We start from the raw sequence: 7200 nt of genomic DNA on the forward strand, positions 1-7200 counted from the left end.
GGAATGCCTAATGGAATGTTATAAAAGTAACAATTAAATTTGCAGTTAGTTCATGATTCTCTTATAGAATGCCACACAAAAAGTATTGGATAATGTCTTCCATTCTAGCACCATGGCATGATTCTCCCAATTAAGGAATACTGACTACTTTTACATTAATGCTTTAGTAAGTATTCAACCATGATACATCATTTCATTAAAAGGAGGCATAATTTAATAACTAATAATTCATAATATATATAATTTAATATCCTCACATTCTCTCTATATACATAACAAACTACACATCTATCTATCTATCTATCTATCTATCTATCTATCTATCTATCTATCTATCTATCTATCTATCTATCTGTCTGTCTGTCTGTCTGTCTGTCTGTCTGTCTGTCTGTCTGTCTGTCTGTCTGTCTGTCTGTCTGTTTATCTATCTATCTATCTATCTATCTATCTATCTATCTATCTATCTATCTATCTATCTATCTGTCTGTCTGTCTGTCTGTCTGTCTGTCTGTCTGTCTGTCTGTCTGTCTGTCTGTCTGTCTGTCTGTCTATCAATCTATCTATCTGTCTATCTGCCACTACTATTGCTTGATCACAGGTCCTCAGAAATGGCTTGCAGTGCAGTTTGCCAAAGGCTTTTTTTTTTTACAACTGACCCATTCATGATTTGTGCATTGTGGGCTGTGATTTCAAATCCCAGCATGGCCAAAAGTTTATATGTAGAGTCAGAAGACAATTTTGACCCATTTTTTTCCTTCTCTGTGAAAGTCCTGGGTCTCTGTGTGATGTATAATCTATATGGAAATAAGTCAATGTCATAAGATGTAATAAATGAAATAAATGTTATATATGTAATACTACTAAATAAAATCAATAAAAAATAAATAAAGGATTTTTTCCAGTGCTGGGGCTTGAATTCAGGCCCTGGAAACCGGTCTGAAATTCTTGTCTTCAACGATGGTGGTTTTCCCCTCCCCCACAGTGTCAGAGTTACTCAGACCCTGAGTTGAAATCTCAGGCCTGTCAGAAAAATGGTTCAAATTCCAAGCCACGGTCTTAAATTTTTTTTGACCAGGAACATGCACTGTCTTGAAAGCACTCTCTGTGCTATGACATCATTCAATTCAAAGCAAATTTACTGGGTGCTATTCTTCATAACGACTATGATGTTCACTGATAGAAATACATGCATATATACACATACACATGCAGTTACTGGCTCCTTTTTTTTAGTGCAGATCCTGAGGCTTGAACTATGAGCCTAGAAATTGTCTGTGAGCTCCATTTACACAAGGAAGCACTTTATTGTGCCTTAATCCATGATACTTCATTAAATAGAGGCATAATTCAATACCTAATAATTATTAGTAATATATTACATGTAATTTAATAATATATAGACATCACACATTCTATAATATTTTTATATTTAAATGTACACTGGAATATACATGTACATCTCTCTCTTGCTCTCACTATATATATTTATTTACATATATTTGCAGCAAATTGCACATCTATCTATTTATATATTGGCCAATCCTGGGGCTAGAACTCAGGTCCTGGGAACTGCCTGGCATTGAATTTGTTTGAGGCTACTGTGCTTAAACTACCCCTTGATGAATTAGACATTCCAGGCCCTGAGTTCAAATCCCAGGAGTGCCGAAGTCAATAGGGGAGTAAGAAGCCAATGTTGACCTGGTTTCCTTTCTGTGGAAATATTGTGCCCTAGATACAATGTGTAATATCTATGCAAATACATGTGTATGATATATATTATACATGTATATAAATATTATTTTTTTGCCATTTCTAGGGCTGGAATTCACACACTGGAAAATGTTCCGGATTTTTCTTTCCTCTAGGAGGTTAGCTTTCACTTCACCCAGAGCACAATACTGTTACCCAGTCCCTGAGTTCAAATTCCAGGTATGACAGATAAAATGGCTCAAACTCCTAGCCAGGACCTTAACTTTTTTGGGAGGGCAGGCACGGGGCTTGAACTCAGGTCGCCACAACTCTGCCTTAGCCTTTATTACCCTAGGCTGGGGTGCAGCTATTACACCCACAGATGATCCAGGGTTCCTACAACCCGAGTTCAACTCCCAGCTCTGGCAAAAAGATAAACCAACCAAGATGGAGGAGGAAAAACCAGGAAGTTTTAGACAACAGTTTTACCTTTGTTTCCTTTGCACTGTGACCATCCTGACTCTAAATGACTCAGCTTGAAAATTGTACATGTCCTTACATGGCCGAAGTCTGGTGGGCTGTCAGTGAAGCCTGAGCCCAACGAAGACACCTAGGCCCTGAGATTGATCCTGGGACTTTCACCTACACTTTCCTGTTTATAGGAACAATAATAGAATCTTTGTAATGTACCAATTGAACTACTAATTAGCTAGTCATTGTAGTATAAGATTGTACGCAATAAATATAGGTCATTGATTAATTTAATTAATACTTTATTAAGTCTCCCACCGTGATTAATTAATGGAGGCATAATTTTAGACCAAATAATTCATAGTAATAGAATATATAAAAATAAGATATAGGTCATCATTCTTTATACAGAGTTATACACTAGAATCTACATAAATGTCTATTTGTCCCTCTATATAACTTTATTTATAGATTCATATACATATGTAAATGCACACACACGCTGCAATCTACACATCTATCTGTTTATATATTGGCCACTCCTAGGGCTTCATCTCAGGTCCTCAAATTTGCCCGACAACTTCACTTGCATCAGAGTGGTGTGCTAACATTGACCCATTCAGGAAGTGGGCCTTCTAGGCCCAGAGTTCAAATCACAGAACTGTCAAAAACTTAATCCTGGTGGAAGAAGACAATTGTCCCACTAGTTTTCCTTATAAGTGAATGTCCTGGGTCTCAGGAATGATGTATAATACATAGGCAAATCTATGTTCTGTGTAATAGGATGTAAAAAATATCATACTTGTAATCATACTCTCTAAAATATATAATGAATAAATAAAAAACAAAATAAAATGAATAACTACACTAACTGCATTATGCAGTAAACATTTGTATTTAAATATAAATCTTGTGTGTAAAATGTATACAAATATTATTTTTACGAATGCTAGGAACAAGCCTGTCTTTCTTGTCTTCCAGCACTGTGAGCTTTCCCTTCCCCCACAGGAATGCAGATTTACCCAGACCCTGAGTTCAAATCCCAGGCCTGGCAGAAAAAAATGGCATGAATACAATGCCAAGTAGCCTAATAATTGTTTAAATATTTTAATGTATATGTACGTATGCATGTATGTATTATGTATTTTTATTTTGTCAAGCACAGGGCTTGAACTCAGGGCATAGCAACTCTGCCTCAGCGTTCATCACTCTAGGCTGGGTTGCAGCCACTGGAACCACAGGCGAACCTAGGTTCCTGGGCCTCATAGGCTGACAGGAAAAATAAATAAATAAAACGACACAGGAAAAAAAAAAAACAGTAACTTGCAGATGGCTGCCGGTTTTACATTTGTTTTCTTTTCAAGGTGACCATCTTGGGTCTAAATGACAGGGCTGAAAAATGTTGGTAACCTGGCATTGCTGAAGGCTGTCGTTCTTCCAGAGAAGCCATGGGCCAACACGACAACATAGGCCCTGTGTTCGAAGCCAGGTCCTGACCCCTACCAATGGAGGGAGATACTAATTGTCTCGTTCCTATTCATAGGAATACTGATGGAAAGTTACGAATGTCAAGGTTGAATTACTTGTTCCTGAATGATACTAGCATAAAATTAGAGAGTGATTTTAGGAGGCCGATGGATTTTAATGAATATTTTTGACACATTAAAAGAAAACTATTAATTACATGGACACAATAGTTTCAGGACAGTGGTTGATATAATGAATAATTCATTAAGGATGAAAACAGTAATATTAATTACATGGAGGCACAATAAATACCCAAGAATTGGTAGGAATGTAGCCTATATAACTAAACAATGTATAGACATCTCTGGCACTCTATAAAGATCTATATTTATTTGTATACTACAATCTGAATGTCCATCTGTTCTTGTTTTGTCAACCCCTGGGGCTAAATCTCAGGTGCTCGGAACTGATTGTCGGCTCCATATACCACAGGCTGACATGTTGACACTCACCCATTCATGAATTGGGCCTTGTAGTCTGTGAGTTCAGATGCCAGCACTAACAAAAATTGAATCATGCAGTAAGACACAGGGTGACACATGTTTTCTTTTTCTGTGGAAGTCCTGGGTGTCAGGTGTGAAGTTTCATACATAGACAATTCTATAACCTATGTAATAAATGTAGTAAATATTCCATGTGTTATAGCAGTCAATAAAATAAATGCTAAATGAATAAAAAAATAAAATGAATAACTACACTAAGCACAATTTGGAGTCAATATACGGGGCTCAATCTCAGGGCCTGGGCACTGCCTGGCAGCTGAATTGGCTAGTGGCTGCTGTGCTGGCAGTCACCCATTCATGAACTGAGCCTTCTTTGCCCTGAGTTTAGATCCGAGCACTCCCAAAAATGTAATCTTGGAGCGAGAAACCGAGCATGACACATGTTTTCCTTTTCTGTGAAAATGCTCGTTGTCAGGTAGGATGTATAATTTGGATGCAAATCTCTATACTACGTAATAGGATGTAATAAAGGTAAAAACCATCATAGGTATAAGAATTACCACTACAGTAAATGATAAACAGATTGAATTAGTAATGAATCATTCTAGGATAAAATTAGATGCAATAAGTGTAGGATGTGCACTAAGTTTAATTAATATTTTATTAAGCATTAACAGAATAAAAATTACATGGAGACATAACTAATAATTGGGAGTAACACATGATGCATCATTTAACGATATATAGACATTGGTCTCATTCTATGAAATATCTAATTATATGTATGGCTATATGTACATACATTATAAACAATTATGGGATATTGAGTAATTATTAATTAATGCTTTATTAATTGTTAACTGCGAAACATCATTAAATGGAGACATAATTTAATACCTAAGAATTGGTAGCAATATTATCTATACTTTAATAATATGCAGAAATCTCTTTTTGTGTACAAAATATTTATATACAGCAATCGTTATCTATTTACATATCATTCACTCCTGAGGCTTGGTGGTTGAGTGCTCTCATAGTAAGCACGAAGCCCTGGGTTCAATTCCTCAGTACCACAAAACAGAAAACTCAGAAGTTCTGCTGTCTTTCAATCAATGAAGTGCTAGCCTTGAGCACAAACGTTTAGCGACAGTGTCTAAGCTCTTACTCAAGCCATAGGTCTGATGCCAAAAAAGGTAGGACATTCTAACTGCACTTATAGAAGGACAGAACTTCAAATACCTCATTAGAGATCAAGCTAGGAGTCTGGTGCTGACAGCTGCCACCTAACCTGACTTAGCCATATGTAAACCACTGCAACCCAGCTCCACGGGTTACCCATGTCATTCTGGCTTATGCCCGTCATCCTAGCTGCTCAGGGGCTTTAAAACCCAGTCCTGGCAGGAAGTCTGAGAGACACCTCAAAATGTGGCTCCAAGTGGTAGAGCTTTGAGTTCAAGCCACGTTGCTAACACCCCTTCCCCAGAAAAACACCCCACTAAACCATTAGATTTGAACTTGTATGGTTTGTAAATTTTCCTCAAAGAATGGTGATACTGATGAAAGCACCCTAATTCTAATGACAGCTTGTGGAATGGAGCTATGTGCTGAGTCCTCCTGAGGGTGCTCAGTTCTGAGTCGTACACAGGGTGCTATGTGCTGAGTCTTTCACAGGATGCAGTGTGCTGAGTCCTGCATTGGGTGCTGGGTGCTGAATCTTTCATAGGATGTTGTGTGCTGAGTGATGCAAAGAGTGCCATGTGCTATGTCCTTAACCGGGTGCATTCTTACATCTTGTCTATGTAAGAGCTCCACAACTTAGATGATTATACAAACCAGAATATTGAGGCTCAGATAGGTCCCCATGTCAGGGACAAAATTATGTATTACTGAAGACTCGTGAGTTGTCTACAGCAGACAATGGTTTGGTTTGGTTTTTTCTTGGTCATGAACCTTGAACTCGGGGCTGAGGCACTGACCCTTACCTCTTGGGCTCATGGCTAGCACTCCACCACGTGGAGCCGTGGACCCCCTTGCAGCAGAGGCCATGGCCAACGGGTCAATAGCTGAAGTCTGTCATCCTGCCTTCTCGGGAAGCTAAGTTCTAAAAATCTGGACTCCAAACTATCTCAGTCACAAAAGGTACCATGAGACTATTATCTCCAATTCACTACTAAGAATCTGAAGGTGAAGCTGGGTGCTTGAGCTTATTTCAGTTATCCTACCTACTCAGCAGGATGAGATCTGAGGATCATGGGTCAAAGCTAGCCTGGGCAGGAAAGGCCATGAGAAACTTAGCTCCAATGAACCACCAGAAAACTGGAAGTAGCTCTGTGGCTCAAGTGGTAGAGCACAAGACTTGAGCTGAAGAGGTCCGGGACAGCACCCATGCCAAGACGTAAACTCCTGCCACTGACAACCACAACAATAAAAAAAGACAGAAATAAACTAACAAAGCTGAAGTAGAGGGCTGGGAATGTACCTTAGTGGTAGAATGCTTTGCATATATGAAATCGTGGGCTTCACTTCTCAGGACCACATCACTAGGACAATGCCTAAAGTGGCTCTGTGGCTCAAGTGGGAGAGGGATATCATTCTACAAGAGAAAGTAGGTACAGTGCTCAGGTCTTGAGGTCAAGCTTGAGGACTCATGTATATGTGTGCATGCACACACACACCCATGCACACACACACGTGGTGTGCACAAACAAACACACACACACATACACTCACAGAGCAGAAGTGATGTTGTTACACAAAATGGTAAAGCACTGGGCTTCTGCACTGAGCTCATGGTCAGCACCCAGGCCCTGTGTTCAACCCCAAAACCTAGCCACCCTGGGCCCAACTAGGAGAAGTCAATGGTTTCAAAACATGATGAGCTTCACCAGTCCTAGATGACAGGAAGCTTTGTGATATCCAATATGGGCTTGGATTTCCCAAGCTTCTGGAAACATAGGAGAGGTACCATAGGCCCAAAATTGCCTGCAATGAATCATTTCATTATGTTCAGTGCCCTAGTTGTCTGCCTGAAGGACTCCTGAATTATATTGAGCTCTGTAACTGAACAACA

Source organism: Dipodomys spectabilis, unplaced genomic scaffold (assembly GCF_019054845.1).
Source record: "Dipodomys spectabilis isolate Male_0828 unplaced genomic scaffold, ASM1905484v1 ptg000378l, whole genome shotgun sequence".
NCBI classification, from domain to species: Eukaryota; Metazoa; Chordata; class Mammalia; order Rodentia; family Heteromyidae; genus Dipodomys; species Dipodomys spectabilis.